This window comes from Suricata suricatta, chromosome X (genome assembly GCF_006229205.1).
Source record: "Suricata suricatta isolate VVHF042 chromosome X, meerkat_22Aug2017_6uvM2_HiC, whole genome shotgun sequence".
Classification (NCBI taxonomy): domain Eukaryota; kingdom Metazoa; phylum Chordata; class Mammalia; order Carnivora; family Herpestidae; genus Suricata; species Suricata suricatta.
Genome location: NC_043717.1, coordinates 59,281,667 through 59,290,749, shown reverse-complemented (window position 1 = coordinate 59,290,749; position 9,083 = coordinate 59,281,667). Strand labels below are relative to the sequence as shown.

Sequence of the window (9,083 nt, the reverse complement as noted above, 5' to 3'; positions counted from 1 at the left end):
AGGGGAGGGTCAGAGAGAGAGGGAGACACAGAATCTGAAGCAGGCTCCAAGCTCTAATCTAGCTGTCAGCACAGAGCCTGACGCAGGACTTGAACCTACAAACCATGAGATCATGACCTGAGCCGAAGCCAGATGCTTAACCAACTAAGCCACCCAGGTGCCTCATATTTTTCTCATTTTCATTTTCTCACATATCCATTAAAAATGCAGCAAAATAAAGATGACAACCAAAATCTCCCTTAATCTCAAAGATGACCATTTTGATCATTTCAATATCCTTTCAGTTTAATTCAGCTTCAGTGACAAACTGTAATATGGTGGCAGAAATGGCGGCCTAAACTCTAGGGAGTGAGGGTGATTTTTGATGCTTCAAAATCATGAGACTAATCGCCAATGTGGGATTGAAGTATTGGAGCCATGGGAATAAAGGTTCAGTGTCCTTGATGTTTTTTTTGACATTGCCATTAATAATCAACCTGCTGGAAGAGTGGTCTTTGAATTATTTTCTGATGTGTGCCCCCAAAACATGCAAGAACTTCCGTTGTCTTTGTACAGGTGAAAAGGGGACAGGGAAATCAACTCAGAACCCATTACATTACAAGAGTTGTCTCTTTCACAGAGATGTCAAGGATTTTTTGGTTCAAGGTGGTGACTTCAGTGAAGGGAATGGACAAGGAGGGGGATCTATTTATGGAGAGTTCTTTGAAGAAGAGAGTTTTGCTGTTAAACACAACAAAGAATTTCTTTTGTCTATGGCCAACAGAGGGAAGGATACAAACGGTTCACAGTTCTTCATAACAATGAAGCCAACTCCTCACTTAGATGGGCATCATGTTGTTTTTGGGCAAGTGATATCCGGTCAAGAAGTTGTAAGAGAGATAGAAAATCGGAAAACAGATGCAGCTAGCAAACCATTTGCTGAGGTGCGGATACTCAGTTATGGAGAGCTAATTCCCCAATCTAAAGCTAAGAAAGAAGAAAAGAAAAGACATAAGTCATCATCATCATCATCATCCTCTTCATCTGGGACTCAGATAGCTCAAGTGATTCTCAGTCCTCTTCTGATTCTTCTGATTCAGCAAGTGCTTCTGAAGAGAAATTAAAAAAAAAAATGAAACATAGGAAAAATTCCCGAAAACACAAGAAAGAAATGAAGAAGCGAAAGAAAAGCAAGAAAAGTGCATCTAGTGAAAGTGAGACTGAAAATCTTGAAGCACAACTGCAGTCTACTGTCCGTCCAGAAGAGATCCCTCCTATACCTGAAAATCGATTCCTAATGAGGAAAAGTCCCCCTAAAGTGGATGAAAAAGAAAGGAAAAACAGAGAGAGAGAGAGAGAGAGAGAGAGAGAGAGAGAGAGAGAGAGAGTAATCCACCTAACTCCCAGCCTGCTTCATACCAGAGGTGACTTTTAGTTACTAGGTCTGGTAGGAAAATTAAAGGAAGAAGACCAAGGCATTACCGAACTCCTTCTAGATCCAGATCAAGGGATCGTTTCAGACGTAATGAGACTCCTCCACATTGGAGGCAAGAGATTCAGAGAGCACAAAGAATGAGTGTATCAAGTGGTGAAAGATGGAGCAAAGGGGATAAGAGTGAATTAAATGAACTAAAAGAAAATCAAAGAAGCCCAGTTAGAGTAAAAGAGAAAAAAATAACTGATCACAGGCATGTGTCTGAGAGTCCTAACAGAAAAAATGAAAAGGAAAAGAAAGTTAAAGACCATAAATCTAACAGCAAGGAGAGAGACACCAGAAGAAATTCAGAAAAAGATGATAAATATAACAAAAACAAAGTGAAGAAAAGGGCCAAATCTAAAAGTAGGAGTAAGAGCAAAGAGAAATCAAAGAGTAAAGAAAGAGATACAAAGCATAATAGACATGAAGAAAAGAGGATGAGGTCAAGGAGTAAAGAAAGGGATCATGAGATTGTTAAAGAGAAAGAAAAGTGTGATTCTAAAGGAAAGGATCAGGAAAGGAGTAGAAGTAAAGATAAATCTAAACAGTTAGAAACAAAAAGTAATGAGCATGATCATAATAAAAGTAAAGAAAAAGATAGACGTGCACAGTCTAGAAGTAGAGAACGTGATGTCACTAAAGGCAAACACAGTTACAATAGTAGAAGAGACCGAAGCAAAAGTAGGGACAGGAGCAGAAGAGTGCGATAGAGAAGCCATGACTGAGATCGCAGCAGGAACAAGGAGTATCATAGATACTGGGAGCAGGAGTACAGAAAAGGAAGGTCCGGAGCCGAGAGAGAAGAGCAACACGAGGAAGATCGAGAAGTAAGGATAGAAGGAGGAGCAGGAGCTGTTCACGGAGCTCAGAGAGAGAAGAAAGTCAAAGCAGGAACAAAGAAAAATATAGGAACCAAGAAGGTAAAAGTTCACACAGGAAAGAAAATTCTGAGGGTGAAAAGAGAATGTACTCTAAAAATCGTGATCATAATAGTTCAAATAATAACAGGGGAAAAAAGGCTGATAGAGATCAAAGTCCATTCTCAAAAATAAAACACAGTAGTCAGGACAATGAATTAAAGTTCTCCACATTGAAAAATAAGGAGGATGAGAAGACCAGGTCCTCAGTGGAAAAAGAAAACCAAAAATCAAAAGGTCAAGAAAATGACCACATACATGATAAAAATAAAAAATTTGATCATGAATCAAGCCCTGGAACAGATGAAGATAAAAGTGGATAAGTGAGTTGTGTACACTTCTTATTTCCATTCTGTCTCAGATTTTAAGTTTTAGAGACTTGCTGATGAATCTTTATGTTGTTTTCCTCTCCTAATTGTTTTGGGGTTTTATGTTTGTCCTTTTTTTTTAATGTGGACTTTATTGAGTTGATCTTTTGATAATCTGCAACCTGAATAATTTGTGCTGCTAAAGTTTTAATAAACTTGAAATGAGAAAAAAATTCAGCTTCAGTATAGCTATTTTTACCATTTTATGCTTATATATAAATTTTATATTATACATGAGCATTTTCTTGCTTCATTAAATATCATGAAAATATTATACTCATTGCATATACAACATTTTATTTATTTCAGCATTCCTCTTATGTTATCTTCAAGTTTTAACTAATTTCCATTTTTTTATTTGAATTCGCTGACTCACAATGTTATATTAGTTTCAAGTGTACAACTAAGAGATTTGACAAGTTTATACTTGTCACCATTGAGTGTAGCTCCAGTCTGTCCCATTACATTTCTATTGCAATATTATTGGTTGTATGCTGTGGCTTTTATTTCTGTGAATTATTTATTTCAGGACTGTAAGACAGTATCTCCCTCTCCCCTTCATCCATTTTGCCCAGTATCCTAAGCTCTTCCTCTCTGGCAAACATTAGCTTTTCCTCTGTATTTATAGGTATGATTTGGCTTTTTGTTTACTTATCCATTTGTTTTGTTTTTTAAATTTATTTATTTAAATTCAAGTGAGAACATACAGTGTAGTATTGTTTTCAGGAGTAGAACCCACTGATTCATCATTTACATATAATACTCAGTGCTCAAACCAACAAGTACTCTCCTTAATGCCAATCACCAATTAGCCCATACTCCCATCCAACTTCCCTCCAGCACCCCTCAGTTTGTTCTCTGTAAGACTATTTTATGGTTTGCCTACCTCTCTGTTTTTATCTTATTTTTCTTGCCATTCCCCTATGTTCATGAGTTTTGTTTCTTAAATTCCACATATGAGTGAATCATAATATTTGTTTTCCTCTGACTGATTTATTTTGCTTAACATAATATACTCTAGTTCCATCGATGTTGTTGCAAATGGAAAGATTTCATTTGATTTCCAAAAAGTATTCCATCATGTATATACCACATCTTCTTTTTCCATTTATTATTTGATGGGAAATTGGGTTATTTTCATATTTTTGTTGTTGATAATGTTATAAACATTGGAGTGTGTGTGCCCCTTTGAATCAAAATTTATATATCATTTGGATAAATACCTACTATTAAATTGCTGAGTCATAGAATATTTTTATTTTTAAATTTTTGAGGAACTTCCATACTTATTTTCCAGAGTGGGCTGCACCAGTTTGCATTCCCACCAACAGTGCAATAGGGTTTCCTTTCTCTGTATCCTTCCCCACATTTGTTGTCTGCTGAGTTGTTAATTTTAGCTGTTCTGACAGATGTGAAGTGATATCCCATTGTGGTTTTGATTTGTATATCTCTGATAATGAGTGATGTTGAGCATCTTCTCATGTGTCTGTTCACCATCTAGATGTATTCTTTGGGGAAAATGTCTATTCATGTATTTTTCTGATTTCTTCACTGAATTACTTATTTCTATGGTGTTACACTTGGTAAGTCATTTATAGATTTTGGATACTAACCTTTTTTCTGATATGTTATTTGCAAATATCTTCCGCCATTCTGTCAGTTGCCTTTTAGTATTGTTGTTTCATTTGCTATGCAGAAGCTTATAATCTTAATGAGGTTCCAATATTTCATTTTTGTTTTTATTTTCCTTGCCTCAAGAGACATGTCTAGTAAGAAGTTCCTGTGAGCGAGGTCAAAAAGGCTGTTCCTGTGCTCTCCTCTAAGATTTTGATGGTTTCCTATCTCACATTTAAGTCTTTCATCTAATTTGAATTTGTGTATAGTGTAAGAAAGTGGTGCAGTTTCATTCTCCTGCGTGTTGCTATCCGGTTTTCTCATCACCATTTGCAGAAGAGACTGTCTTTTTTTCATTGCCTACTCTTCCCTGCTTTGTAGATTACATGGCCATATATTTGTGGGTTAATTTATCCGTTCTCTATTCTGTTTCATTGATCTATGTGTACCTGTGATCTGTTATGTACCTGCAACTTTTTGTACCTGCAAGTTTTTGTGTTTTCTTTTCTGTACCTGTTTTGTGCCTACAAGTACCTTACTATCTTGATGATTAAAGCTTTGTAGTAGAGTTTAAGTCCAGAATTGTGATACCTTCAGCTTTTTTTTCCTTTTTAAACATTACTTGGGCTGTTCAATACCGTTTCTGGTTCCATACAAATTTCAGGATTGTTTGTTATAGCTTTATGTAGATTACTCTTATTATTTTGATAGAGATTGCATTGAATGTGTAGATTGCTTTGGGTAGTCTAGACATTGTTCTTTCAATCCATGAGCATGGAATATGTTTTCATTTCTTGGTGTCTTCTTCAATGATTTTATAAGTTTTCTATAATTTTCAACATACAGATATTTTACCTCTTTGGCTAGGTTTATTCCTAAGTATCTTGTAGTTTTTGGTGCTGTTGCAAATGAGATCAATCCTTTGAATTATATTTCTGTTACTTCATTATTGATATATAGAAATGCAACTAATTTATGTATATTGATATTATATACTGAGACTTTGCTAAATTCAGGTATCAGTTCTAGTGTAAGGCTGAACCAAACAGACGCCATGACAGGCTTTGTTTCCCCTCTAAACTAGAAGGCCTAAGGTCAGTCGCTCCAAAACCTTTAGGCAGTTACACATTGCCTAGAGAAGGGACCGCTTTGCGGTATCCAATCAGGAAAGGCCAGCTACCTCTCCCCACATTCCTAAGGGTGAGACCTGCAGATGGGAACTATACATAGGACCCTGTGACCTAATGTTAAAGTTAACCCGACAGTCACCGAACAAGACCCTGTACTCACTCTGTAATTGGTTAATTTCAAAGATAACCTAAATGTTGTAATTGGATCCCACCAAAAGTAACGAATGCTCTGAACAGTGTGTATGGTTAGAGCTGCTGCCAATATTGTTGTACCATTATGATTGGGTCACTGTACCTATGTCACAGTTTCTTGTAACTCTCCCTTCCCAAACCCCATAAAAACCCTACTCAGCCCTTGCTCGGGGCTCTCAGCACACATCCACTGCGTTGGTGAAGGCTGTGAGCCCGAGCTTAGGCCCGGCGAGCCTAAGCCGTAATAAAACTGCCCTTTGCTTTTACATGCGTGCCTTGGTCTCCCTGGCGGTTTCTGGTTTTGGGGTGATATTAAAACCTTGGGCATTACACTAGCAGTTTCTTGGTGGAGTGTTTCAGGTTTTCCATATAGAGTATACTATCATCTGTGAAGAATGAAAGTTTGAATTCTTCTTTGTTAATATGTACGCCTTTTATAACTTGTTGCCTAAATCCTGAGGCTTGGATTTCCAGAACTATTTGGAACAATAGTGGTGAGACTGGACATCCTGTCAAGTTCCTGGCCTTAGGGGAATACTTCTCAGTTTTTCCCCATTGAGGATGATATTAGCTGTGGGTCTTTGTATACAGCCTTTACGACGTTGATGTATGTTTCTTCTATCCCTACATATTTGAGGATTTTTAAGAAGAAAGGATGCTTTATGTTTTTTCAAATACTGTTTCTGCATCTACTGAAAGGATCATATGATTCTTATCCTTTGTTTTATTAATGTGGTGTAACACATTGATTAATTTGCCGTATTGAACTACCCCTGCAGCACAAAAATAAATCCGAATTGACTGTCTTGAATAATTCTTTTAATGTATTGTCGGATTTGATTTGCTAGTATCTTCTTGAAAACTTTTGCATCCATATTCATCAGGGAAATTGGTCTCTTCTTTAGTGGGGTTCTCTGTCTTCTTTTGGAATCAAATAATGTTGGCTCCATTGAATGAGTTTGGAGGTTTTCCTGCAATTTCCCTTTTTTTGAAACAATTTCAAAAGAAAAGGTACTAGTTCTTCTTAATACTGTTTGGTAGCATTACCCTGGCATGCCATCTGGCTCCGGAATCTTGTTTTTTGGGAGGTTTTTTATTACAACTAACTTTACTGGTTATGGGTCTGTCCAAATGTTCTATTTCTTTCTGTTTCAGTTTTAGTAGTTTATATTTTTATAGAAATTTATCCATTTCTTTCAGATTTCCTAATTTGTTGGTATATAATTCCTCATAATATTCTCTTAAAATGTTTTTTTTTTTTTTTTGAGAGAGAGAGGGAGAGAGAGCAAGCAAGCAGGAGAGGGTCAGAGAAAGAGGGAGACACAGAATCCAAAGACAGCCTCCAGGCGTTGAGCTGTCAGCACAGAGCGCAACTCAGGGCTCGAACTCATGAGCCGTGAGATCATGACCTGAGCCAAAGTCGGATGCTCAACCAACTGAGCCACCAAGGTACTCCATAATATTCTCTTAATATTGTGTCTATTACTGCAGTGTTGGTTGTGTTCTCTATTCTTTTATTTGTTATTTTGTTTATTTGGGTTCTTTTTTTTTTGATAAGGGTGGGTAGGTGTTTATCAATTTTATTGTCTTTCAAAGAACCCATTCATAATTTTATTGATCTATTCTACTGTTTTGTTTTGTTATTATATTGATATCATTGATTTCTGCTCTAATTTTTATTATTTCCTTCCTGCTGGCTTTAATTGCTCTGTTTTTTTTCCAGCTCCTTTAAGTGTGTGGTTGGGTTGTGTATTTGATATAATTCTTACCTCTTTTGGATGTCCTGGATTGCTATATACTTCTCTCTTACATCTTTGCTGCATTCTTCAGGTTTGAACTGTCATGTTTTGATTTCCTATTGTTCCAGTGTATTTTTAAATTTCTTCATAAATTTCCTTGTTGATTCATTCATTCTTTAGTAGCATGTTGTTTAACCTAAAGATATTTGTAGTTTTTCTAATTTATATTTTCAGGTTGATTTCAAGTTTCATAGAATTTGATCAGAAAATATGCAGGGTATGATCTCAATACCATGTACTTGTTTTTGTACTTGTACTTGTTGAAGACTGGTGACCTCATCTGTGGTCTATACTGGAGAATGTCTCATGTGCACTTGAACAACATGTGGATTCTTCTGTTTTAGGATGGAATGTTATGAATATATATGTTAAGTCTATCTGATGGAGTGTGTCATTCAAAACCATTTTTCCCTGCTGATTTTTTCTTACGTCATCTATCCATTGTTGTAAGTGGGGTGTTAAAGTCCCTACTGTTATTTTATTATTATCAATGAGTTTCTTTATGTTTGTGATTAATTTATATATATATATATATATATATATATATATATATATATATATATTGCAAAGTTGGGGGCATAAATATTGACAATTGTTACATATCTTTTGAAGGGATAAACCCTTTAATTTTGATATAATGCCTACTCCATCTGTTTACTGTCTTTGCTTTAAAGTCTAATTTTCCTGGGACGCCTGGGTGTCTCAATCAGTTGAGCATCCGACTTCAGCTCAGATCATGATCTCACAGTTCGTGGGCTTGAACCTTGCGTCAGGCTCTGTGCTGACAGCTAGCTCAGAGGCTGGAGTCTGTTATTGGATTCTGTGTATCCCTATCTCTCTGAACCTTCCCTGCTCATGCTCGCTCTCTCTCTCTCTCTCTCTCTCTCTCTCTCCCTCTCAAAAATAAATAAAAGCATTAAAAATAATGAAATCTAATTTGCTTGATATAAGGTTGGCTACTCCAGCTTTCTTTTGATGTCCATTAGAATTGTAGATGTTTCTTCAATCTTTCACTTTCAATCTGCAAGTGTTTCTAGGTTTAAAATGATTCTCTTGTAAACAGCATATAGATGGAATATAGATAAATCTTGTTTTGTTTATCCATTCTGCTACCTTATGTCTTTTGACTGGAGCTTTTAACCAGTTTACATTCAGAGTGACTATTGAAAGATATGAGTTTAATGTCATTGTATTGTCTGTAAAGTTAGTTTTTCTGGTGGTCTCAGTCCTTTCAAGTCTTTCGTGCTTTTGGTCTTTGTTTTGTCTCCACTCAAAAAAACCTCCCTTAAAAAATTTTGCAGGGTTGGTTTAGTATTCATGAAGTCCTTTAGTTTTTGTCTGGAAAACTCTATCTCTCTTTCTATTGTGAATGACAGCCTTGATAGATAAGAAGTCTTGACTGTCTATGTTTCTTATTCAGCACATTGAATATATCCTGCCATACCTTTCTGGCCTGCCAAGGTTCTGTGGACAGTCTGCTGTGAATATGACCTGTCTTCCCTTGTAAGTTAAGGATTTTGTTCTCTTGTTGCTTTTAGGATTCTTTCCTTGTTGCTTTATTTTGTGAATTTGCCTATGATATGCATTAGTGATTATTGGCTTTTGCT

The 9,083-nt window shown here is 36.2% G+C and overlaps 1 pseudogene; it reads left to right on the top strand.

The window, feature by feature from the left end:
• The first annotated feature begins 417 nt into the window (after positions 1–417).
• Positions 418–2,696, top strand: LOC115283977 (annotated as a pseudogene).
• Positions 2,697–9,083: the final 6,387 nt, after the last annotated feature.